The sequence below is a fragment of the Hyla sarda genome, unplaced genomic scaffold (assembly GCF_029499605.1).
Source record: "Hyla sarda isolate aHylSar1 unplaced genomic scaffold, aHylSar1.hap1 scaffold_2978, whole genome shotgun sequence".
Lineage (NCBI taxonomy): Eukaryota > Metazoa > Chordata > Amphibia > Anura > Hylidae > Hyla > Hyla sarda.
The window spans coordinates 1-26,326 of NW_026609692.1; the positions used below are offsets into that span (position 1 = coordinate 1).

At 46.1% G+C, this 26,326-nt stretch overlaps 12 non-coding genes across 12 annotated transcripts; all 12 read right to left on the reverse strand.

Annotated features, from left to right (window-relative positions):
* Nucleotides 1-643: 643 nt before the first annotated feature.
* Nucleotides 644-835, reverse strand: LOC130327353 (U2 spliceosomal RNA). Its single transcript, XR_008871760.1, has one exon. It is a non-coding gene; the product is annotated as a U2 spliceosomal RNA (small nuclear RNA).
* Nucleotides 836-2,952: 2,117 nt separating this feature from the next.
* LOC130327355 (U2 spliceosomal RNA) lies at nucleotides 2,953-3,142 on the reverse strand. The gene has a single exon (XR_008871762.1). It is a non-coding gene; the product is annotated as a U2 spliceosomal RNA (small nuclear RNA).
* Nucleotides 3,143-5,238: 2,096 nt separating this feature from the next.
* LOC130327352 (U2 spliceosomal RNA) lies at nucleotides 5,239-5,428 on the reverse strand. The gene has a single exon (XR_008871759.1). It is a non-coding gene; the product is annotated as a U2 spliceosomal RNA (small nuclear RNA).
* Nucleotides 5,429-7,525: 2,097 nt separating this feature from the next.
* LOC130327347 (U2 spliceosomal RNA) lies at nucleotides 7,526-7,716 on the reverse strand. Its single transcript, XR_008871755.1, has one exon. It is a non-coding gene; the product is annotated as a U2 spliceosomal RNA (small nuclear RNA).
* Nucleotides 7,717-9,811: 2,095 nt separating this feature from the next.
* Nucleotides 9,812-10,002, reverse strand: LOC130327356 (U2 spliceosomal RNA). The gene has a single exon (XR_008871763.1). It is a non-coding gene; the product is annotated as a U2 spliceosomal RNA (small nuclear RNA).
* A 2,092-nt stretch (nucleotides 10,003-12,094) lies between these two features.
* On the reverse strand, nucleotides 12,095-12,285 carry LOC130327349 (U2 spliceosomal RNA). The gene has a single exon (XR_008871757.1). It is a non-coding gene; the product is annotated as a U2 spliceosomal RNA (small nuclear RNA).
* Nucleotides 12,286-14,379: 2,094 nt separating this feature from the next.
* Nucleotides 14,380-14,570, reverse strand: LOC130327357 (U2 spliceosomal RNA). The gene has a single exon (XR_008871764.1). It is a non-coding gene; the product is annotated as a U2 spliceosomal RNA (small nuclear RNA).
* Nucleotides 14,571-16,657: 2,087 nt separating this feature from the next.
* Nucleotides 16,658-16,848, reverse strand: LOC130327358 (U2 spliceosomal RNA). The gene has a single exon (XR_008871765.1). It is a non-coding gene; the product is annotated as a U2 spliceosomal RNA (small nuclear RNA).
* A 2,095-nt stretch (nucleotides 16,849-18,943) lies between these two features.
* Nucleotides 18,944-19,134, reverse strand: LOC130327351 (U2 spliceosomal RNA). Its single transcript, XR_008871758.1, has one exon. It is a non-coding gene; the product is annotated as a U2 spliceosomal RNA (small nuclear RNA).
* Nucleotides 19,135-21,257: 2,123 nt separating this feature from the next.
* On the reverse strand, nucleotides 21,258-21,448 carry LOC130327359 (U2 spliceosomal RNA). Its single transcript, XR_008871766.1, has one exon. It is a non-coding gene; the product is annotated as a U2 spliceosomal RNA (small nuclear RNA).
* Nucleotides 21,449-23,546: 2,098 nt separating this feature from the next.
* On the reverse strand, nucleotides 23,547-23,737 carry LOC130327348 (U2 spliceosomal RNA). The gene has a single exon (XR_008871756.1). It is a non-coding gene; the product is annotated as a U2 spliceosomal RNA (small nuclear RNA).
* Nucleotides 23,738-25,840: 2,103 nt separating this feature from the next.
* Nucleotides 25,841-26,030, reverse strand: LOC130327354 (U2 spliceosomal RNA). The gene has a single exon (XR_008871761.1). It is a non-coding gene; the product is annotated as a U2 spliceosomal RNA (small nuclear RNA).
* Nucleotides 26,031-26,326: the final 296 nt, after the last annotated feature.

The following is a 26,326-nucleotide window of genomic DNA, read 5'->3' on the forward strand; positions in this document are numbered from 1 at the left end:
TACTTTGGTCTATATTGATGCGGGACATAGACAGCCAGCTGATGACCAATCCATTAGTGCAATGGATGGCTGGAAGCATTTGTCTTTGCCTTTGCAATACCACAGAAGCAATGCATGGTCAATGTACAGCAATGACACTCCTGTGTGAACAGCCAGGAGACCCCCCCCCCATGTTATGTTACATAGTTACATAGTTAGTACGGTCGAAAAAAGACATATGTCCATCAAGTTCAACCAGGGAATTAAGGGGTAGGGGTGTGGCGCGATATTGGGGAAGGGATGAGATTTTATATTTCTTCATAAGCATTAATCTTATTTTGTCAATTAGGAACATTCAGCACCCACCCGCTATCAAGGCAGCTGCCCTATCATGTCATGCCCTACCTGCACAGGTGTGCTGCCTACTCAAATGATCCAATTAAGGAGGCCATTTAGTCAGCAGCAGCAGAAGTCCTGTGCCTGGACGCTCCAACAGGGGCCAGACACAAGCAGAAGCAGAAGCAGCAGAAGCAGCAGCAGCACCACCTTTTGTTTTTTGGCTGCAGCAGCAGCAGCAGCAAGGCCCACAGGGCCTGGCTAGCTGGCTAGCCAGCAAGCAGGGTAGCAATGAAAGTAGGAATCTTTCTTTTTAACCCTGTAAGGGGGGTGGTGCACTGTACCCGAAGATACTGCCATATCGGGTCAATGCATAGGGCGACGGAAGCAAGCTTCGAAATCGGCCCCCGTTCTCAAAAATCCATTTAATATATGGTCCCCAGATAGGGGACGTATCAGATATTAAACTGATAAGAACAGATACTACACTTGATCTTAGCCAAAAGGCCCGAGAAGCGATAACCGTGAAAGGGGCGGGCCCAACAAGGTCCCCTTCATGGGCACTATCACTGCTTGCTGTCAGGGAGGCTGCCAGGACAATTTTCCATGCACACTCTGGGCTGGGGGGCAGTCAACCACCAGTACACACAGCAGAACCTAAACCCATACCATTATTGCTAAGCAGCAAGACAGGGGCCCATTGCACTCCCACGGGGCCCTTTTTAAATGCAATCCATAACCCTGATTTGCCAGGAACCCTTCTTACTCCTCCTACTTGCATGTGACACTGGGCTTAGGATCTGCATAGGAAACACACACACAAGCACACACCTACCTTTGTTTGCCTGCAGATGCCTCCTTGGCTGTCCCCAAACGGTATCAAACCAACACCCACGGGAAGCTGTAAGCATAGAGGACATGCCTTGCACCCCCATTGGACTTACCTGTGTGGGTTAAATCCGGGTTTATTTGACAACCTATGGCGGGTGATGGTTCTGCTCAGGCAGAGCAGTTGCTGATGCTCCTCATGAAAAGCTGTCGCTGCTGTGAAGGTTCTAGGTGACATCACAAATCCCTATGGTTACATACACAACAAAGCTGGGTTGTTGTTGTTTACACTCTGCATGGCCTGTGGAAGTGAGTGACATCATAGCACTGTAGTTCTGAGGGTTCTAGATGGATGCAACAATCTCCTGTTGCTTCTATGAAGGCCATAATAGACGACATCACCAAACAGCTCCATAGTCACATACACAGCAAAGGAGAGATGTTGTTTACACCTAGTGATGTCAGTGGTATTGAGTGACATCACAGCACAGTGCTAAGGCTCCTGGCCTGGACACAGCAGCGGGCTGCAATATCTCAACGGAGAATACGTTTATATATATGTGTGTGTGTGCGCGTATATATATAGTATATATATATATATATATATATATATATATATATTTCTCCGCCGAAATCACTTTTAAACCCATTCCACCTTTTTTTCCCTTCTCTTCCTCTTACTTTTTTTTTCACGTTTTTTTATACGTTTTTCTCCTTTTCGCCTCTTTTCTGGGCGTAATTATTCTTCTTTTTCTTCTTTTTTTTCGTCTAATGCATACCCCATCAGTGCAGCAATGCTTATTCAATACCGCCAGCAGATGGAGACACTGGGGGATAATTTTCTAAGGATTTATACTGATTTTTCCTGTCTGAATTTGTCGCACAGAAAGTTGCAGGCCAAATATGTGTGACATTTCTGCGACTTTAGCTTCTAGAGCATTTTACAACATTATACATAGGTGCTGCATACATAAAAAGCGACTGTTCAGCGACAGACAAGTCGCATCGGCTGAAAGTAGGCCAGAATGTCAGTCCATGTTGGAGCAGGTTTAGATACAGTCTAAAGTATAGATCTCAAAGTCTGTGCACAGAATTTAGCAAGGGCCTCGCACCTTCTGATGCATCAGGTAGGTGCACAATAGCATAAGGCCTAACCCTCTGTACTTTGGTCTATATTGATGCGGGACATAGACAGCCAGCTGATGACCAATCCATTAGTGCAATGGATGGCTGGGAAGCATTTGTCTTTGCCTTTGCAATACCACAGAAGCAATGCATGGTCAATGTACAGCAATGACACACCTGTGTGAACAGCCAGGAGACCCCCCCCCCCATGTCAATGGTTACATAGTTACATAGTTAGTACGGTCGAAAAAAGACATATGTCAATCAAGTTCAACCAGGGAATTAAGGGGTAGGGGGTGTGGCGCGATATTGGGGAAGGGATGAGATTTTATATTTCTTCATAAGCCTTAATCTTATTTTGTCAATTAGGAACATTTTCAGCACCCACCCGCTATCAAGGCAGCTGCCTATCATGTCATGCCCCTACCTGCACAGGTGTGCTGCCTACTCAAATGATCCAATTAAGGAGGCCATTTAGTCAGCAGCAGCAGAAGTCCTGTGCCTGGACGCTCCAACAGGGGCCAGACACAAGCAGAAGCAGAAGCAGCAGAAGCAGCAGCAGCACCACCTTTTGTTTTTTTGGCTGCAGCAGCAGCAGCAGCAGCAAGGCCCACAGGCTGGCTAGCTGGCTAGCCAGCAAGCAGGTAGCAATGAAAGTAGGAATCTTTCTTTTAACCCTGTAAGGGGTGGTGCACTGTACCCGAAGATACTGCCATATCGTGTCAATGCATAGGGCGACGGAAGCAAGCTTCGAAATCGGCCCCCGTTCTCAAAAATCCATTTAATATATGGTCCCCAGATAGGGGACGTATCAGATATTAAACTGATAAGAACAGATACTACACTTGATCTTAGCCAAAAGCCGAGAAGCGATAACCGTGAAAGGGGCGGGCCCAACAAGGTCCCCTTCATGGGCACTATCACTGCTTGCTGTCAGGGAGGCTGCCAGACAATTTTCCATGCACACTCTGGGCTGGGGGGCAGTCAACCACCAGTACACACAGCAGAACCTAAACCCATACCATTATTGCTAAGCAGCAAGACAGGGGCCCATTGCACTCCCACGGGGGCCTTTTTAAATGCAATCCATAACCCGGATTTGCCAGGAACCCTTCTTACTCCTCCTACTTGCATGTGACACTGGGCTTAGGATCTGCATAGGAAACACACACACAAGCACACACCTACCTTTGTTGCCTGCAGATGCCTCCTTGGCTGTCCCCAAACGGTATCAAACAACACCCACGGGAAGCTGTAAGCATAGAGGACATGCCTGCACCCCATTGGACTTACCTGTGTGGGGTTAAATCCGGGTTATTTGACAACCTATGGCGGTGATGGTTCTGCTCAGGCAGAGCAGTGCTGATGCTCCTCATAAAGCTGTCGCCTGCTGTGAAGGTTCTAGGTGACATCACAAATCCCTATGGTTACATACACAACAAAGCTGGGTTGTTGTTGTTTACACTCTGCAAGGCCTGTGGAAGTGAGTGACATCATAGCACTGTAGTTCTGAGGGTTCTAGATGGATGCAACAATCTCCTGTTGCTTCTATGAAGGCCATAATAGACGACATCACCAAACAGCTCCATAGTCACATACACAGCAAAGGAGAGATGTTGTTTACACCTAGTGATGTCAGTGGTATTGAGTGACATCACAGCACAGTGCTAAGGCTCCTGGGCCTGGACACAGCAGCGGCCTGCAATATCTCAACGGAGAATACGTTATATATATGTGTGTGTGTGCGCGTATATATATATATATATATATATATATATATTTATATATATATTTCTCCGCCGAAATCACTTTTAAACCCATTTCCACCTTTTTTTCCCTTCTCTTCCTCTTACTTTTTTTTCACGTTTTTTTACGTTTTTCTCCTTTTCGCCTCTTTTCTGGGCGTATTATTCTTCTTTTTCTTCTTTTTTTTCGTCTAATGCATACCCCATCAGTGCAGCAATGCTTATTCATACCGCCAGCAGATGGAGACACTGGGGATAATTTTCTAAGGATTTATACTGATTTTTCCTGTCTGAATTTGTCGCACAGAAAGTTGCAGGCCAAATATGTGTGACATTTCTGCGACTTTAGCTTCTAGAGCATTTTTACTACATTATACATAGGTGCTGAATACATAAAAAGCGACTGTTCAGCGACAGACAAGTCGCATCGGCTGAAAGTAGGCCAGAATGTCAGTCCATGTTGGAGCAGGTTTAGATACAGTCTAAAGCATAGATCTCAAAGTCTGTGCACAGAATTTAGCAAGGGCCTCGCACCTTCTGATGCATCAGGTAGGTGCACAATAGCATAGCCTAACCCTCTGTACTTGGTCTATATTGATGCGGGACATAGACAGCCAGCTGATGACCAAATCCATTAGTGCAATGGATGGCTGGAAGCATTTGTCTTTGCCTTTGCAATACCACAGAAGCAATGCATGGTCAATGTACAGCAATGACACACCTGTGTGAACAGCCAGGAGACCCCCCCCCCCCATGTTATGTTACATAGTTTACATAGTTAGTACGGTCGAAAAAGACATATGTCCCATCAAGTTCAACCAGGGAATTAAGGGGTAGGGGTGTGGCGCGATATTGGGGAAGGGATGAGATTTTATATTTCTTCATAAGCATTAATCTTATTTTGTCAATTAGGAACATTCAGCACCCACCCGCTATCAAGGCAGCTGCCTATCATGTCATGCCCTACCTGCACAGGTGTGCTGCCTACTCAAATGATCCAATTAAGGAGGCCATTTAGTCAGCAGCAGCAGAAGTCCTGTGCCTGGACGCTCCAACAGGGGCCAGACACAAGCAGAAGCAGAAGCAGCAGAAGCAGCAGCAGCACCACCTTTTGTTTTTTGGGCTGCAGCAAGCAGCAGCAGCAAGGCCCACAGGGCTGGCTAGCTGGCTAGCCAGCAGCAGGTAGCAATGAAAGTAGGAATCTTTCTTTTTTAACCCTGTAAGGGGGTGGTGCACTGTACCCGAAGATACTGCCATATCGGGTCAATGCATAGGGCGACGGAAGCAAGCTTCGAAATCGGCCCCCGTTCTCAAAATCCATTTAATATATGGTCCCCAGATAGGGGACGTATCAGATATTAAACTGATAAGAACAGATACTACACTTGATCTTAGCCAAAAGGCCGAGAAGCGATAACCGTGAAAGGGGCGGGCCCAACAAGGTCCCCTTCATGGGCACTATCACTGCTTGCTGTCAGGGAGGCTGCCAGACAATTTTCCATGCACACTCTGGGCTGGGGGGCAGTCAACCACCAGTACACACAGCAGAACCTAAACCCATACCATTATTGCTAAGCAGCAAGACAGGGGCCCATTGCACTCCCACGGGGCCTTTTTAAATGCAATCCATAACCCGGATTTGCCAGGAACCCTTCTTACTCCTCCTACTTGCATGTGACACTGGGCTTAGGATCTGCATAGGAAACACACACACAAGCACACACCTACCTTTGTTGCCTGCAGATGCCTCCTTGGCTGTCCCCAAACGGTATCAAACCAACACCCACGGGAAGCTGTAAGCATAGAGGACATGCCTGCACCCCATTGGACTTACCTGTGTGGGTTAAATCCGGGTTATTTGACAACCTATGGCGGTGATGGTTCTGCTCAGGCAGAGCAGTGCTGATGCTCCTCATAAAGCTGTCGCTGCTGTGAAGGTTCTAGGTGACATCACAAATCCCTATGGTTACATACACAACAAAGCTGGGTTGTTGTTGTTTACACTCTGCAAGGCCTGTGGAAGTGAGTGACATCATAGCACTGTAGTTCTGAGGGTTCTAGATGGATGCAACAATCTCCTGTTGCTTCTATGAAGGCCATAATAGACGACATCACCAAACAGCTCCCATAGTCACATACACAGCAAAGGAGAGATGTTGTTTACACCTAGTGATGTCAGTGGTATTGAGTGACATCACAGCACAGTGCTAAGGCTCCTGGGCCTGGACACAGCAGCGGCTGCAATATCTCAACGGAGAATACGTTTATATATATGTGTGTGTGTGCGCGTATATATATATATATATATATATATATATATATATATATATATATTTCTCGCCGAAATCACTTTTAAACCCATTTCCACCTTTTTTTCCCTTCTCTTCCTCTTACTTTTTTTTCACGTTTTTTTACGTTTTTCTCCTTTTCGCCTCTTTTCTGGGCGTATTATTCTTCTTTTTCTTCTTTTTTTTCGTCTAATGCATACCCCATCAGTGCAGCAATGCTTATTCAATACCGCCAGCAGATGGAGACACTGGGGGATAATTTTCTAAGGATTTATACTGATTTTTCCTGTCTGAATTTGTCGCACAGAAAGTTGCAGGCCAAATATGTGTGACATTTCTGCGACTTTAGCTTCTAGAGCATTTTTACAACATTATACATAGGTGCTGCATACATAAAAAGCGACTGTTCAGCGACAGACAAGTCGCATCGGCTGAAAGTAGGCCAGAATGTCAGTCCATGTTGGAGCAGGTTTAGATACAGTCTAAAGTATAGATCTCAAAGTCTGTGCACAGAATTTAGCAAGGGCCTCGCACCTTCTGATGCATCAGGTAGGTGCACAATAGCATAGCCTAACCCTCTGTACTTTGGTCTATATTGATGCGGGACATAGACAGCCAGCTGATGACCAATCCATTAGTGCAATGGATGGCTGGAAGCATTTGTCTTTGCCTTTGCAATACCACAGAAGCAATGCATGGTCAATGTACAGCAATGACACACCTGTGTGAACAGCCAGGAGACCCCCCCCCCCATGTTATGTTACATAGTTACATAGTTAGTACGGTCGAAAAAAGACATATGTCCATCAAGTTCAACCAGGGAATTAAGGGGTAGGGGTGTGGCGCGATATTGGGGAAGGGATGAGATTTTATATTTCTTCATAAGCATTAATCTTATTTTGTCAATTAGGAACATTCAGCACCCACCCGCTATCAAGGCAGCTGCCTATCATGTCATGCCCTACCTGCACAGGTGTGCTGCCTACTCAAATGATCCAATTAAGGAGGCCATTTAGTCAGCAGCAGCAGAAGTCCTGTGCCTGGACGCTCCAACAGGGGCCAGACACAAGCAGAAGCAGAAGCAGCAGAAGCAGCAGCAGCACCACCTTTTGTTTTTTGGCTGCAGCAGCAGCAGCAGCAGCAAGGCCCACAGGGCTGGCTAGCTGGCTAGCCAGCAAGCAGGTAGCAATGAAAGTAGGAATCTTTCTTTTTAACCCTGTAAGGGGGTGGTGCACTGTACCCGAAGATACTGCCATATCGGGTCAATGCATAGGGCGACGGAAGCAAGCTTCGAAATCGGCCCCCGTTCTCAAAAATCCATTTAATATATGGTCCCCAGATAGGGGACGTATCAGATATTAAACTGATAAGAACAGATACTACACTTGATCTTAGCCAAAAGGCCGAGAAGCGATAACCGTGAAAGGGGCGGGCCCAACAAGGTCCCCTTCATGGGCACTATCACTGCTTGCTGTCAGGGAGGCTGCCAGACAATTTTCCATGCACACTCTGGGCTGGGGGGCAGTCAACCACCAGTACACACAGCAGAACCTAAACCCATACCATTATTGCTAAGCAGCAAGACAGGGGCCCATTGCACTCCCACGGGGCCTTTTTAAATGCAATCCATAACCCGGATTTGCCAGGAACCCTTCTTACTCCTCCTACTTGCATGTGACACTGGGCTTAGGATCTGCATAGGAAACACACACACAAGCACACACCTACCTTTGTTGCCTGCAGATGCCTCCTTGGCTGTCCCCAAACGGTATCAAACCAACACCCACGGGAAGCTGTAAGCATAGAGGACATGCCTGCACCCCATTGGACTTACCTGTGTGGGTTAAATCCGGGTTATTTGACAACCTATGGCGGTGATGGTTCTGCTCAGGCAGAGCAGTGCTGATGCTCCTCATAAAGCTGTCGCTGCTGTGAAGGTTCTAGGTGACATCACAAATCCCTATGGTTACATACACAACAAAGCTGGGTTGTTGTTGTTTACACTCTGCAAGGCCTGTGGAAGTGAGTGACATCATAGCACTGTAGTTCTGAGGGTTCTAGATGGATGCAACAATCTCCTGTTGCTTCTATGAAGGCCATAATAGACGACATCACCAAACAGCTCCATAGTCACATACACAGCAAAGGAGAGATGTTGTTTACACCTAGTGATGTCAGTGGTATTGAGTGACATCACAGCACAGTGCTAAGGCTCCTGGGCCTGGACACAGCAGCGGCTGCAATATCTCAACGGAGAATACGTTTATATATATGTGTGTGTGTGCGCGTATATATATATATATATATATATATATATATATATATATATATTTCTCCGCCGAAATCACTTTTAAACCCATTTCCACCTTTTTTTCCCTTCTCTTCCTCTTACTTTTTTTTCACGTTTTTTTACGTTTTTCTCCTTTTCGCCTCTTTTCTGGGCGTATTATTCTTCTTTTTCTTCTTTTTTTTCGTCTAATGCATACCCCATCAGTGCAGCAATGCTTATTCAATACCGCCAGCAGATGGAGACACTGGGGGATAATTTTCTAAGGATTTATACTGATTTTTCCTGTCTGAATTTGTCGCACAGAAAGTTGCAGGCCAAATATGTGTGACATTTCTGCGACTTTAGCTTCTAGAGCATTTTTACAACATTATACATAGGTGCTGAATACATAAAAAGCGACTGTTCAGCGACAGACAAGTCGCATCGGCTGAAAGTAGGCCAGAATGTCAGTCCATGTTGGAGCAGGTTTAGATACAGTCTAAAGCATAGATCTCAAAGTCTGTGCACAGAATTTAGCAAGGGCCTCGCACCTTCTGATGCATCAGGTAGGTGCACAATAGCATAGCCTAACCCTCTGTACTTTGGTCTATATTGATGCGGGACATAGACAGCCAGCTGATGACCAATCCATTAGTGCAATGGATGGCTGGAAGCATTTGTCTTTGCCTTTGCAATACCACAGAAGCAATGCATGGTCAATGTACAGCAATGACACACCTGTGTGAACAGCCAGGAGACCCCCCCCCCCATGTTATGTTACATAGTTACATAGTTAGTACGGTCGAAAAAAGACATATGTCCATCAAGTTCAACCAGGGAATTAAGGGGTAGGGGTGTGGCGCGATATTGGGGAAGGGATGAGATTTTATATTTCTTCATAAGCATTAATCTTATTTTGTCAATTAGGAACATTCAGCACCCACCCGCTATCAAGGCAGCTGCCTATCATGTCATGCCCTACCTGCACAGGTGTGCTGCCTACTCAAATGATCCAATTAAGGAGGCCATTTAGTCAGCAGCAGCAGAAGTCCTGTGCCTGGACGCTCCAACAGGGGCCAGACACAAGCAGAAGCAGAAGCAGCAGAAGCAGCAGCAGCACCACCTTTTGTTTTTTGGCTGCAGCAGCAGCAGCAGCAGCAAGGCCCACAGGGCTGGCTAGCTGGCTAGCCAGCAAGCAGGTAGCAATGAAAGTAGGAATCTTTCTTTTTAACCCTGTAAGGGGGTGGTGCACTGTACCCGAAGATACTGCCATATCGGGTCAATGCATAGGGCGACGGAAGCAAGCTTCGAAATCGGCCCCCGTTCTCAAAAATCCATTTAATATATGGTCCCCAGATAGGGGACGTATCAGATATTAAACTGATAAGAACAGATACTACACTTGATCTTAGCCAAAAGGCCGAGAAGCGATAACCGTGAAAGGGGCGGGCCCAACAAGGTCCCCTTCATGGGCACTATCACTGCTTGCTGTCAGGGAGGCTGCCAGACAATTTTCCATGCACACTCTGGGCTGGGGGGCAGTCAACCACCAGTACACACAGCAGAACCTAAACCCATACCATTATTGCTAAGCAGCAAGACAGGGGCCCATTGCACTCCCACGGGGCCTTTTTAAATGCAATCCATAACCCGGATTTGCCAGGAACCCTTCTTACTCCTCCTACTTGCATGTGACACTGGGCTTAGGATCTGCATAGGAAACACACACACAAGCACACACCTACCTTTGTTGCCTGCAGATGCCTCCTTGGCTGTCCCCAAACGGTATCAAACCAACACCCACGGGAAGCTGTAAGCATAGAGGACATGCCTGCACCCCATTGGACTTACCTGTGTGGGTTAAATCCGGGTTATTTGACAACCTATGGCGGTGATGGTTCTGCTCAGGCAGAGCAGTGCTGATGCTCCTCATAAAGCTGTCGCTGCTGTGAAGGTTCTAGGTGACATCACAAATCCCTATGGTTACATACACAACAAAGCTGGGTTGTTGTTGTTTACACTCTGCAAGGCCTGTGGAAGTGAGTGACATCATAGCACTGTAGTTCTGAGGGTTCTAGATGGATGCAACAATCTCCTGTTGCTTCTATGAAGGCCATAATAGACGACATCACCAAACAGCTCCATAGTCACATACACAGCAAAGGAGAGATGTTGTTTACACCTAGTGATGTCAGTGGTATTGAGTGACATCACAGCACAGTGCTAAGGCTCCTGGGCCTGGACACAGCAGCGGCTGCAATATCTCAACGGAGAATACGTTTATATATATGTGTGTGTGTGCGCGTATATATATATATATATATATATATATATATATATATATATATTTCTCCGCCGAAATCACTTTTAAACCCATTTCCACCTTTTTTTCCCTTCTCTTCCTCTTACTTTTTTTTCACGTTTTTTTACGTTTTTCTCCTTTTCGCCTCTTTTCTGGGCGTATTATTCTTCTTTTTCTTCTTTTTTTTCGTCTAATGCATACCCCATCAGTGCAGCAATGCTTATTCAATACCGCCAGCAGATGGAGACACTGGGGGATAATTTTCTAAGGATTTATACTGATTTTTCCTGTCTGAATTTGTCGCACAGAAAGTTGCAGGCCAAATATGTGTGACATTTCTGCGACTTTAGCTTCTAGAGCATTTTTACAACATTATACATAGGTGCTGAATACATAAAAAGCGACTGTTCAGCGACAGACAAGTCGCATCGGCTGAAAGTAGGCCAGAATGTCAGTCCATGTTGGAGCAGGTTTAGATACAGTCTAAAGCATAGATCTCAAAGTCTGTGCACAGAATTTAGCAAGGGCCTCGCACCTTCTGATGCATCAGGTAGGTGCACAATAGCATAGCCTAACCCTCTGTACTTTGGTCTATATTGATGCGGGACATAGACAGCCAGCTGATGACCAATCCATTAGTGCAATGGATGGCTGGAAGCATTTGTCTTTGCCTTTGCAATACCACAGAAGCAATGCATGGTCAATGTACAGCAATGACACACCTGTGTGAACAGCCAGGAGACCCCCCCCCCCATGTTATGTTACATAGTTACATAGTTAGTACGGTCGAAAAAAGACATATGTCCATCAAGTTCAACCAGGGAATTAAGGGGTAGGGGTGTGGCGCGATATTGGGGAAGGGATGAGATTTTATATTTCTTCATAAGCATTAATCTTATTTTGTCAATTAGGAGCATTCAGCACCCACCCGCTATCAAGGCAGCTGCCTATCATGTCATGCCCTACCTGCACAGGTGTGCTGCCTACTCAAATGATCCAATTAAGGAGGCCATTTAGTCAGCAGCAGCAGAAGTCCTGTGCCTGGACGCTCCAACAGGGGCCAGACACAAGCAGAAGCAGAAGCAGCAGAAGCAGCAGCAGCACCACCTTTTGTTTTTTGGCTGCAGCAGCAGCAGCAGCAAGGCCCACAGGGCTGGCTAGCTGGCTAGCCAGCAAGCAGGTAGCAATGAAAGTAGGAATCTTTCTTTTTAACCCTGTAAGGGGGTGGTGCACTGTACCCGAAGATACTGCCATATCGGGTCAATGCATAGGGCAACGGAAGCAAGCTTCGAAATCGGCCCCCGTTCTCAAAAATCCATTTAATATATGGTCCCCAGATAGGGGACGTATCAGATATTAAACTGATAAGAACAGATACTACACTTGATCTTAGCCAAAAGGCCGAGAAGCGATAACCGTGAAAGGGGCGGGCCCAACAAGGTCCCCTTCATGGGCACTATCACTGCTTGCTGTCAGGGAGGCTGCCAGACAATTTTCCATGCACACTCTGGGCTGGGGGGCAGTCAACCACCAGTACACACAGCAGAACCTAAACCCATACCATTATTGCTAAGCAGCAAGACAGGGGCCCATTGCACTCCCACGGGGCCTTTTTAAATGCAATCCATAACCCGGATTTGCCAGGAACCCTTCTTACTCCTCCTACTTGCATGTGACACTGGGCTTAGGATCTGCATAGGAAACACACACACAAGCACACACCTACCTTTGTTGCCTGCAGATGCCTCCTTGGCTGTCCCCAAACGGTATCAAACCAACACCCACGGGAAGCTGTAAGCATAGAGGACATGCCTGCACCCCATTGGACTTACCTGTGTGGGTTAAATCCGGGTTATTTGACAACCTATGGCGGTGATGGTTCTGCTCAGGCAGAGCAGTGCTGATGCTCCTCATAAAGCTGTCGCTGCTGTGAAGGTTCTAGGTGACATCACAAATCCCTATGGTTACATACACAACAAAGCTGGGTTGTTGTTGTTTACACTCTGCAAGGCCTGTGGAAGTGAGTGACATCATAGCACTGTAGTTCTGAGGGTTCTAGATGGATGCAACAATCTCCTGTTGCTTCTATGAAGGCCATAATAGACGACATCACCAAACAGCTCCATAGTCACATACATAGCAAAGGAGAGATGTTGTTTACACCTAGTGATGTCAGTGGTATTGAGTGACATCACAGCACAGTGCTAAGGCTCCTGGGCCTGGACACAGCAGCGGCTGCAATATCTCAACGGAGAATACGTTTATATATATGTGTGTGTGTGCGCGTATATATATATATATATATATATATATATATATATATATATATATTTCTCCGCCGAAATCACTTTTAAACCCATTTCCACCTTTTTTTCCCTTCTCTTCCTCTTACTTTTTTTTCACGTTTTTTTACGTTTTTCTCCTTTTCGCCTCTTTTCTGGGCGTATTATTCTTCTTTTTCTTCTTTTTTTTCGTCTAATGCATACCCCATCAGTGCAGCAATGCTTATTCAATACCGCCAGCAGATGGAGACACTGGGGGATAATTTTCTAAGGATTTATACTGATTTTTCCTGTCTGAATTTGTCGCACAGAAAGTTGCAGGCCAAATATGTGTGACATTTCTGCGACTTTAGCTTCTAGAGCATTTTTACAACATTATACATAGGTGCTGAATACATAAAAAGCGACTGTTCAGCGACAGACAAGTCGCATCGGCTGAAAGTAGGCCAGAATGTCAGTCCATGTTGGAGCAGGTTTAGATACAGTCTAAAGCATAGATCTCAAAGTCTGTGCACAGAATTTAGCAAGGGCCTCGCACCTTCTGATGCATCAGGTAGGTGCACAATAGCATAGCCTAACCCTCTGTACTTTGGTCTATATTGATGCGGGACATAGACAGCCAGCTGATGACCAATCCATTAGTGCAATGGATGGCTGGAAGCATTTGTCTTTGCCTTTGCAATACCACAGAAGCAATGCATGGTCAATGTACAGCAATGACACACCTGTGTGAACAGCCAGGAGACCCCCCCCCCCATGTTATGTTACATAGTTACATAGTTAGTACGGTCGAAAAAAGACATATGTCCATCAAGTTCAACCAGGGAATTAAGGGGTAGGGGTGTGGCGCGATATTGGGGAAGGGATGAGATTTTATATTTCTTCATAAGCATTAATCTTATTTTGTCAATTAGGAACATTCAGCACCCACCCGCTATCAAGGCAGCTGCCTATCATGTCATGCCCTACCTGCACAGGTGTGCTGCCTACTCAAATGATCCAATTAAGGAGGCCATTTAGTCAGCAGCAGCAGAAGTCCTGTGCCTGGACGCTCCAACAGGGGCCAGACACAAGCAGAAGCAGAAGCAGCAGAAGCAGCAGCAGCACCACCTTTTGTTTTTTGGCTGCAGCAGCAGCAGCAGCAAGGCCCACAGGGCTGGCTAGCTGGCTAGCCAGCAAGCAGGTAGCAATGAAAGTAGGAATCTTTCTTTTTAACCCTGTAAGGGGGTGGTGCACTGTACCCGAAGATACTGCCATATCGGGTCAATGCATAGGGCGACGGAAGCAAGCTTCGAAATCGGCCCCCGTTCTCAAAAATCCATTTAATATATGGTCCCCAGATAGGGGACGTATCAGATATTAAACTGATAAGAACAGATACTACACTTGATCTTAGCCAAAAGGCCGAGAAGCGATAACCGTGAAAGGGGCGGGCCCAACAAGGTCCCCTTCATGGGCACTATCACTGCTTGCTGTCAGGGAGGCTGCCAGACAATTTTCCATGCACACTCTGGGCTGGGGGGCAGTCAACCACCAGTACACACAGCAGAACCTAAACCCATACCATTATTGCTAAGCAGCAAGACAGGGGCCCATTGCACTCCCACGGGGCCTTTTTAAATGCAATCCATAACCCGGATTTGCCAGGAACCCTTCTTACTCCTCCTACTTGCATGTGACACTGGGCTTAGGATCTGCATAGGAAACACACACACAAGCACACACCTACCTTTGTTGCCTGCAGATGCCTCCTTGGCTGTCCCCAAACGGTATCAAACCAACACCCACGGGAAGCTGTAAGCATAGAGGACATGCCTGCACCCCATTGGACTTACCTGTGTGGGTTAAATCCGGGTTATTTGACAACCTATGGCGGTGATGGTTCTGCTCAGGCAGAGCAGTGCTGATGCTCCTCATAAAGCTGTCGCTGCTGTGAAGGTTCTAGGTGACATCACAAATCCCTATGGTTACATACACAACAAAGCTGGGTTGTTGTTGTTTACACTCTGCAAGGCCTGTGGAAGTGAGTGACATCATAGCACTGTAGTTCTGAGGGTTCTAGATGGATGCAACAATCTCCTGTTGCTTCTATGAAGGCCATAATAGACGACATCACCAAACAGCTCCATAGTCACATACACAGCAAAGGAGAGATGTTGTTTACACCTAGTGATGTCAGTGGTATTGAGTGACATCACAGCACAGTGCTAAGGCTCCTGGGCCTGGACACAGCAGCGGCTGCAATATCTCAACGGAGAATACGTTTATATATATGTGTGTGTGTGCGCGTATATATATATATATATATATATATATATATATATATATATATATATTTCTCCGCCGAAATCACTTTTAAACCCATTTCCACCTTTTTTTCCCTTCTCTTCCTCTTACTTTTTTTTCACGTTTTTTTACGTTTTTCTCCTTTTCGCCTCTTTTCTGGGCGTATTATTCTTCTTTTTCTTCTTTTTTTTCGTCTAATGCATACCCCATCAGTGCAGCAATGCTTATTCAATACCGCCAGCAGATGGAGACACTGGGGGATAATTTTCTAAGGATTTATACTGATTTTTCCTGTCTGAATTTGTCGCACAGAAAGTTGCAGGCCAAATATGTGTGACATTTCTGCGACTTTAGCTTCTAGAGCATTTTTACAACATTATACATAGGTGCTGAATACATAAAAAGCGACTGTTCAGCGACAGACAAGTCGCATCGGCTGAAAGTAGGCCAGAATGTCAGTCCATGTTGGAGCAGGTTTAGATACAGTCTAAAGCATAGATCTCAAAGTCTGTGCACAGAATTTAGCAAGGGCCTCGCACCTTCTGATGCATCAGGTAGGTGCACAATAGCATAGCCTAACCCTCTGTACTTTGGTCTATATTGATGCGGGACATAGACAGCCAGCTGATGACCAATCCATTAGTGCAATGGATGGCTGGAAGCATTTGTCTTTGCCTTTGCAATACCACAGAAGCAATGCATGGTCAATGTACAGCAATGACACACCTGTGTGAACAGCCAGGAGACCCCCCCCCCCATGTTATGTTACATAGTTACATAGTTAGTACGGTCGAAAAAAGACATATGTCCATCAAGTTCAACCAGGGAATTAAGGGGTAGGGGTGTGGCGCGATATTGGGGAAGGGATGAGATTTTATATTTCTTCATAAGCATTAATCTTATTTTGTCAATTAGGAACATTCAGCACCCACCCGCTATCAAGGCAGCTGCCTATCATGTCATGCCCTACCTGCACAGGTGTGCTGCCTACTCAAATGATCCAATTAAGGAGGCCATTTAGTCAGCAGCAGCAGAAGTCCTGTGCCTGGACGCTCCAACAGGGGCCAGACACAAGCAGAAGCAGAAGCAGCAGCAGCACCACCTTTTGTTTTTTGGCTGCAGCAGCAGCAGCAGCAAGGCCCACAGGGCTGGCTAGCTGGCTAGCCAGCAAGCAGGTAGCAATGAAAGTAGGAATCTTTCTTTTTAACCCTGTAAGGGGGTGGTGCACTGTACCCGAAGATACTGCCATATCGGGTCAATGCATAGGGCGACGGAAGCAAGCTTCGAAATCGGCCCCCGTTCTCAAAAATCCATTTAATATATGGTCCCCAGATAGGGGACGTATCAGATATTAAACTGATAAGAACAGATACTACACTTGATCTTAGCCAAAAGGCCGAGAAGCGATAACCGTGAAAGGGGCGGGCCCAACAAGGTCCCCTTCATGGGCACTATCACTGCTTGCTGTCAGGGAGGCTGCCAGACAATTTTCCATGCACACTCTGGGCTGGGGGGCAGTCAACCACCAGTACACACAGCAGAACCTAAACCCATACCATTATTGCTAAGCAGCAAGACAGGGGCCCATTGCACTCCCACGGGGCCTTTTTAAATGCAATCCATAACCCGGATTTGCCAGGAACCCTTCTTACTCCTCCTACTTGCATGTGACACTGGGCTTAGGATCTGCATAGGAAACACACACACAAGCACACACCTACCTTTGTTGCCTGCAGATGCCTCCTTGGCTGTCCCCAAACGGTATCAAACCAACACCCACGGGAAGCTGTAAGCATAGAGGACATGCCTGCACCCCATTGGACTTACCTGTGTGGGTTAAATCCGGGTTATTTGACAACCTATGGCGGTGATGGTTCTGCTCAGGCAGAGCAGTGCTGATGCTCCTCATAAAGCTGTCGCTGCTGTGAAGGTTCTAGGTGACATCACAAATCCCTATGGTTACATACACAACAAAGCTGGGTTGTTGTTGTTTACACTCTGCAAGGCCTGTGGAAGTGAGTGACATCATAGCACTGTAGTTCTGAGGGTTCTAGATGGATGCAACAATCTCCTGTTGCTTCTATGAAGGCCATAATAGACGACATCACCAAACAGCTCCATAGTCACATACACAGCAAAGGAGAGATGTTGTTTACACCTAGTGATGTCAGTGGTATTGAGTGACATCACAGCACAGTGCTAAGGCTCCTGGGCCTGGACACAGCAGCGGCTGCAATATCTCAACGGAGAATACGTTTATATATATGTGTGTGTGTGCGCATATATATATATATATATATATATATATATATATATATATATATTTCTCCGCCGAAATCACTTTTAAACCCATTTCCACCTTTTTTTCCCTTCTCTTCCTCTTACTTTTTTTTCACGTTTTTTTACGTTTTTCTCCTTTTCGCCTCTTTTCTGGGCGTATTATTCTTCTTTTTCTTCTTTTTTTTCGTCTAATGCATACCCCATCAGTGCAGCAATGCTTATTCAATACCGCCAGCAGATGGAGACACTGGGGGATAATTTTCTAAGGATTTATACTGATTTTTCCTGTCTGAATTTGTCGCACAGAAAGTTGCAGGCCAAATATGTGTGACATTTCTGCGACTTTAGCTTCTAGAGCATTTTTACAACATTATACATAGGTGCTGAATACATAAAAAGCGACTGTTCAGCGACAGACAAGTCGCATCGGCTGAAAGTAGGCCAGAATGTCAGTCCATGTTGGAGCAGGTTTAGATACAGTCTAAAGCATAGATCTCAAAGTCTGTGCACAGAATTTAGCAAGGGCCTCGCACCTTCTGATGCATCAGGTAGGTGCACAATAGCATAGCCTAACCCTCTGTACTTTGGTCTATATTGATGCGGGACATAGACAGCCAGCTGATGACCAATCCATTAGTGCAATGGATGGCTGGAAGCATTTGTCTTTGCCTTTGCAATACCACAGAAGCAATGCATGGTCAATGTACAGCAATGACACACCTGTGTGAACAGCCAGGAGACCCCCCCCCCCATGTTATGTTACATAGTTACATAGTTAGTACGGTCGAAAAAAGACATATGTCCATCAAGTTCAACCAGGGAATTAAGGGGTAGGGGTGTGGCGCGATATTGGGGAAGGGATGAGATTTTATATTTCTTCATAAGCATTAATCTTATTTTGTCAATTAGGAACATTCAGCACCCACCCGCTATCAAGGCAGCTGCCTATCATGTCATGCCCTACCTGCACAGGTGTGCTGCCTACTCAAATGATCCAATTAAGGAGGCCATTTAGTCAGCAGCAGCAGAAGTCCTGTGCCTGGACGCTCCAACAGGGGCCAGACACAAGCAGAAGCAGAAGCAGCAGAAGCAGCAGCAGCACCACCTTTTGTTTTTTGGCTGCAGCAGCAGCAGCAGCAGCAAGGCCCACAGGGCTGGCTAGCTGGCTAGCCAGCAAGCAGGTAGCAATGAAAGTAGGAATCTTTCTTTTTAACCCTGTAAGGGGGTGGTGCACTGTACCCGAAGATACTGCCATATCGGGTCAATGCATAGGGCGACGGAAGCAAGCTTCGAAATCGGCCCCCGTTCTCAAAAATCCATTTAATATATGGTCCCCAGATAGGGGACGTATCAGATATTAAACTGATAAGAACAGATACTACACTTGATCTTAGCCAAAAGGCTGAGAAGCGATAACCGTGAAAGGGGCGGGCCCAACAAGGTCCCCTTCATGGGCACTATCACTGCTTGCTGTCAGGGAGGCTGCCAGACAATTTTCCATGCACACTCTGGGCTGGGGGGCAGTCAACCACCAGTACACACAGCAGAACCTAAACCCATACCATTATTGCTAAGCAGCAAGACAGGGGCCCATTGCACTCCCACGGGGCCTTTTTAAATGCAATCCATAACCCGGATTTGCCAGGAACCCTTCTTACTCCTCCTACTTGCATGTGACACTGGGCTTAGGATCTGCATAGGAAACACACACACAAGCACACACCTACCTTTGTTGCCTGCAGATGCCTCCTTGGCTGTCCCCAAACGGTATCAAACCAACACCCACGGGAAGCTGTAAGCATAGAGGACATGCCTGCACCCCATTGGACTTACCTGTGTGGGTTAAATCCGGGTTATTTGACAACCTATGGCGGTGATGGTTCTGCTCAGGCAGAGCAGTGCTGATGCTCCTCATAAAGCTGTCGCTGCTGTGAAGGTTCTAGGTGACATCACAAATCCCTTTGGTTACATACACAACAAAGCTGGGTTGTTGTTGTTTACACTCTGCAAGGCCTGTGGAAGTGAGTGACATCATAGCACTGTAGTTCTGAGGGTTCTAGATGGATGCAACAATCTCCTGTTGCTTCTATGAAGGCCATAATAGACGACATCACCAAACAGCTCCATAGTCACATACACATCAAAGGAGAGATGTTGTTTACACCTAGTGATGTCAGTGGTATTGAGTGACATCACAGCACAGTGCTAAGGCTCCTGGGCCTGGACACAGCAGCGGCTGCAATATCTCAACGGAGAATACGTTTATATATATGTGTGTGTGTGCGCGTATATATATATATATATATATATATATATATATATATATATATATATATATATATATAAATATATATATATATTTCTCCGCCGAAATCACTTTTAAACCCATTTCCACCTTTTTTTCCCTTCTCTTCCTCTTACTTTTTTTTCACGTTTTTTTACGTTTTTCTCCTTTTCGCCTCTTTTCTGGGCGTATTATTCTTCTTTTTCTTCTTTTTTTTCGTCTAATGCATACCCCATCAGTGCAGCAATGCTTATTCAATACCGCCAGCAGATGGAGACACTGGGGGATAATTTTCTAAGGATTTATACTGATTTTTCCTGTCTGAATTTGTCGCACAGAAAGTTGCAGGCCAAATATGTGTGACATTTCTGCGACTTTAGCTTCTAGAGCATTTTTACAACATTATACATAGGTGCTGAATACATAAAAAGCGACTGTTCAGCGACAGACAAGTCGCATCGGCTGAAAGTAGGCCAGAATGTCAGTCCATGTTGGAGCAGGTTTAGATACAGTCTAAAGCATAGATCTCAAAGTCTGTGCACAGAATTTAGCAAGGGCCTCGCACCTTCTGATGCATCAGGTAGGTGCACAATAGCATAGCCTAACCCTCTGTACTTTGGTCTATATTGATGCGGGACATAGACAGCCAGCTGATGACCAATCCATTAGTGCAATGGATGGCTGGAAGCATTTGTCTTTGCCTTTGCAATACCACAGAAGCAATGCATGGTCAATGTACAGCAATGACACACCTGTGTGAACAGCCAGGAGACCCCCCCCCCCCATGTTATGTTACATAGTTACATAGTTAGTACGGTCGAAAAAAGACATATGTCCATCAAGTTCAACCAGGGAATTAAGGGGTAGGGGTGTGGCGCGATATTGGGGAAGGGATGAGATTTTATATTTCTTCATAAGCATTAATCTTATTTTGTCAATTAGGAACATTCAGCACCCACCCGCTATCAAGGCAGCTGCCTATCATGTCATGCCCTACCTGCACAGGTGTGCTGCCTACTCAAATGATCCAATTAAGGAGGCCATTTAGTCAGCAGCAGCAGAAGTCCTGTGCCTGGACGCTCCAACAGGGGCCAGACACAAGCAGAAGCAGAAGCAGCAGAAGCAGCAGCAGCACCACCTTTTGTTTTTTGGCTGCAGCAGCAGCAGCAGCAAGGCCCACAGGGCTGGCTAGCTGGCTAGCCAGCAAGCAGGTAGCAATGAAAGTAGGAATCTTTCTTTTTAACCCTGTAAGGGGGTGGTGCACTGTACCCGAAGATACTGCCATATCGGGTCAATGCATAGGGCGACGGAAGCAAGCTTCGAAATCGGCCCCCGTTCTCAAAAATCCATTTAATATATGGTCCCCAGATAGGGGACGTATCAGATATTAAACTGATAAGAACAGATACTACACTTGATCTTAGCCAAAAGGCCGAGAAGCGATAACCGTGAAAGGGGCGGGCCCAACAAGGTCCCCTTCATGGGCACTATCACTGCTTGCTGTCAGGGAGGCTGCCAGACAATTTTCCATGCACACTCTGGGCTGGGGGGCAGTCAACCACCAGTACACACAGCAGAACCTAAACCCATACCATTATTGCTAAGCAGCAAGACAGGGGCCCATTGCACTCCCACGGGGCCTTTTTAAATGCAATCCATAACCCGGATTTGCCAGGAACCCTTCTTACTCCTCCTACTTGCATGTGACACTGGGCTTAGGATCTGCATAGGAAACACACACACAAGCACACACCTACCTTTGTTGCCTGCAGATGCCTCCTTGGCTGTCCCCAAACGGTATCAAACCAACACCCACGGGAAGCTGTAAGCATAGAGGACATGCCTGCACCCCATTGGACTTACCTGTGTGGGTTAAATCCGGGTTATTTGACAACCTATGGCGGTGATGGTTCTGCTCAGGCAGAGCAGTGCTGATGCTCCTCATAAAGCTGTCGCTGCTGTGAAGGTTCTAGGTGACATCACAAATCCCTATGGTTACATACACAACAAAGCTGGGTTGTTGTTGTTTACACTCTGCAAGGCCTGTGGAAGTGAGTGACATCATAGCACTGTAGTTCTGAGGGTTCTAGATGGATGCAACAATCTCCTGTTGCTTCTATGAAGGCCATAATAGACGACATCACCAAACAGCTCCATAGTCACATACACAGCAAAGGAGAGATGTTGTTTACACCTAGTGATGTCAGTGGTATTGAGTGACATCACAGCACAGTGCTAAGGCTCCTGGGCCTGGACACAGCAGCGGCTGCAATATCTCAACGGAGAATACGTTTATATATATGTGTGTGTGTGCGCGTATATATATATATATATATATATATATATATATATATATATATATTTCTCCGCCGAAATCACTTTTAAACCCATTTCCACCTTTTTTTCCCTTCTCTTCCTCTTACTTTTTTTTCACGTTTTTTTACGTTTTTCTCCTTTTCGCCTCTTTTCTGGGCGTATTATTCTTCTTTTTCTTCTTTTTTTTCGTCTAATGCATACCCCATCAGTGCAGCAATGCTTATTCAATACCGCCAGCAGATGGAGACACTGGGGGATAATTTTCTAAGGATTTATACTGATTTTTCCTGTCTGAATTTGTCGCACAGAAAGTTGCAGGCCAAATATGTGTGACATTTCTGCGACTTTAGCTTCTAGAGCATTTTTACAACATTATACATAGGTGCTGAATACATAAAAAGCGACTGTTCAGCGACAGACAAGTCGCATCGGCTGAAAGTAGGCCAGAATGTCAGTCCATGTTGGAGCAGGTTTAGATACAGTCTAAAGCATAGATCTCAAAGTCTGTGCACAGAATTTAGCAAGGGCCTCGCACCTTCTGATGCATCAGGTAGGTGCACAATAGCATAGCCTAACCCTCTGTACTTTGGTCTATATTGATGCGGGACATAGACAGCCAGCTGATGACCAATCCATTAGTGCAATGGATGGCTGGAAGCATTTGTCTTTGCCTTTGCAATACCACAGAAGCAATGCATGGTCAATGTACAGCAATGACACACCTGTGTGAACAGCCAGGAGACCCCCCCCCCCATGTTATGTTACATAGTTACATAGTTAGTACGGTCGAAAAAAGACATATGTCCATCAAGTTCAACCAGGGAATTAAGGGGTAGGGGTGTGGCGCGATATTGGGGAAGGGATGAGATTTTATATTTCTTCATAAGCATTAATCTTATTTTGTCAATTAGGAACATTCAGCACCCACCCCGCTATCAAGGCAGCTGCCTATCATGTCATGCCCTACCTGCACAGGTGTGCTGCCTACTCAAATGATCCAATTAAGGAGGCCATTTAGTCAGCAGCAGCAGAAGTCCTGTGCCTGGACGCTCCAACAGGGGCCAGACACAAGCAGAAGCAGAAGCAGCAGAAGCAGCAGCAGCACCACCTTTTGTTTTTTGGCTGCAGCAGCAGCAGCAGCAGCAAGGCCCACAGGGCTGGCTAGCTGGCTAGCCAGCAAGCAGGTAGCAATGAAAGTAGGAATCTTTCTTTTTAACCCTGTAAGGGGGTGGTGCACTGTACCCGAAGATACTGCCATATCGGGTCAATGCATAGGGCGACGGAAGCAAGCTTCGAAATCGGCCCCCGTTCTCAAAAATCCATTTAATATATGGTCCCCAGATAGGGGACGTATCAGATATTAAACTGATAAGAACAGATACTACACTTGATCTTAGCCAAAAGGCCGAGAAGCGATAACCGTGAAAGGGGCGGGGCCCAACAAGGTCCCCTTCATGGGCACTATCACTGCTTGCTGTCAGGGAGGCTGCCAGACAATTTTCCATGCACACTCTGGGCTGGGGGCAGTCAACCACCAGTACACACAGCAGAACCTAAACCCATACCATTATTGCTAAGCAGCAAGGACAGGGGCCCATTGCACTCCCACGGGGCCTTTTTAAATGCAATCCATAACCCGGATTTGCCAGGAACCCTTCTTACTCCTCCTACTTGCATGTGACACTGGGCTTAGGATCTGCATAGGAAACACACACACAAGCACACACCTACCTTTGTTGCCTGCAGATGCCTCCTTGGCTGTCCCCAAACGGTATCAAACCAACACCCACGGGAAGCTGTAAGCATAGAGGACATGCCTGCACCCCATTGGACTTTACCTGTGTGGGTTAAATCCGGGTTATTTGACAACCTATGGCGGTGATGGTTCTGCTCAGGCAGAGCAGTGCTGATGCTCCTCATAAAGCTGGTCGCTGCTGTGAAGGTTCTAGGTGACATCACAAATCCCTATGGTTACATACACAACAAAGCTGGGTTGTTGTTGTTTACACTCTGCAAGGCCTGTGGAAGTGAGTGACATCATAGCACTGTAGTTCTGAGGGTTCTAGATGGATGCAACAATCTCCTGTTGCTTCTATGAAGGCCATAATAGACGACATCACCAAACAGCTCCATAGTCACATACACAGCAAAGGAGAGATGTTGTTTACACCTAGTGATGTCAGTGGTATTGAGTGACATCACAGCACAGTGCTAAGGCTCCTGGGCCTGGACACAGCAGCGGCTGCAATATCTCAACGGAGAATACGTTTATATATATGTGTGTGTGTGCGCGTATATATATATATATATATATATATATATATATATATATATATATATTTCTCCGCCGAAATCACTTTTAAACCCATTTCCACCTTTTTTTCCCTTCTCTTCCTCTTACTTTTTTTTCACGTTTTTTTTACGTTTTTCTCCTTTTCGCCTCTTTTCTGGGCGTATTATTCTTCTTTTTCTTCTTTTTTTTCGTCTAATGCATACCCCATCAGTGCAGCAATGCTTATTCAATACCGCCAGCAGATGGAGACACTGGGGGATAATTTTCTAAGGATTTATACTGATTTTTCCTGTCTGAATTTGTCGCACAGAAAGTTGCAGGCCAAATATGTGTGACATTTCTGCGACTTTAGCTTCTAGAGCATTTTTACAACATTATACATAGGTGCTGAATACATAAAAAGCGACTGTTCAGCGACAGACAAGTCGCATCGGCTGAAAGTAGGCCAGAATGTCAGTCCATGTTGGAGCAGGTTTAGATACAGTCTAAAGCATAGATCTCAAAGTCTGTGCACAGAATTTAGCAAGGGCCTCGCACCTTCTGATGCATCAGGTAGGTGCACAATAGCATAGCCTAACCCTCTGTACTTTGGTCTATATTGATGCGGGACATAGACAGCCAGCTGATGACCAATCCATTAGTGCAATGGATGGCTGGAAGCATTTGTCTTTGCCTTTGCAATACCACAGAAGCAATGCATGGTCAATGTACAGCAATGACACACCTGTGTGAACAGCCAGGAGACCCCCCCCCCCATGTTATGTTACATAGTTACATAGTTAGTACGGTCGAAAAAAGACATATGTCCATCAAGTTCAACCAGGGAATTAAGGGGTAGGGGTGTGGCGCGATATTGGGGAAGGGATGAGATTTTATATTTCTTCATAAGCATTAATCTTATTTTGTCAATTAGGAACATTCAGCACCCACCCGCTATCAAGGCAGCTGCCTATCATGTCATGCCCTACCTGCACAGGTGTGCTGCCTACTCAAATGATCCAATTAAGGAGGCCATTTAGTCAGCAGCAGCAGAAGTCCTGTGCCTGGACGCTCCAACAGGGGCCAGACACAAGCAGAAGCAGAAGCAGCAGAAGCAGCAGCAGCACCACCTTTTGTTTTTTGGCTGCAGCAGCAGCAGCAGCAGCAAGGCCCACAGGGCTGGCTAGCTGGCTAGCCAGCAAGCAGGTAGCAATGAAAGTAGGAATCTTTCTTTTTAACCCTGTAAGGGGGTGGTGCACTGTACCCGAAGATACTGCCATATCGGGTCAATGCATAGGGCGACGGAAGCAAGCTTCGAAATCGGCCCCCGTTCTCAAAAATCCATTTAATATATGGTCCCCAGATAGGGGACGTATCAGATATAAACTGATAAGAACAGATACTACACTTGATCTTAGCCAAAAGGCCGAGAAGCGATAACCGTGAAAGGGGCGGGCCCAACAAGGTCCCCTTCATGGGCACTATCACTGCTTGCTGTCAGGGAGGCTGCCAGACAATTTTCCATGCACACTCTGGGCTGGGGGGCAGTCAACCACCAGTACACACAGCAGAACCTAAACCCATACCATTATTGCTAAGCAGCAAGACAGGGGCCCATTGCACTCCCACGGGGCCTTTTTAAATGCAATCCATAACCCGGATTTGCCAGGAACCCTTCTTACTCCTCCTACTTGCATGTGACACTGGGCTTAGGATCTGCATAGGAAACACACA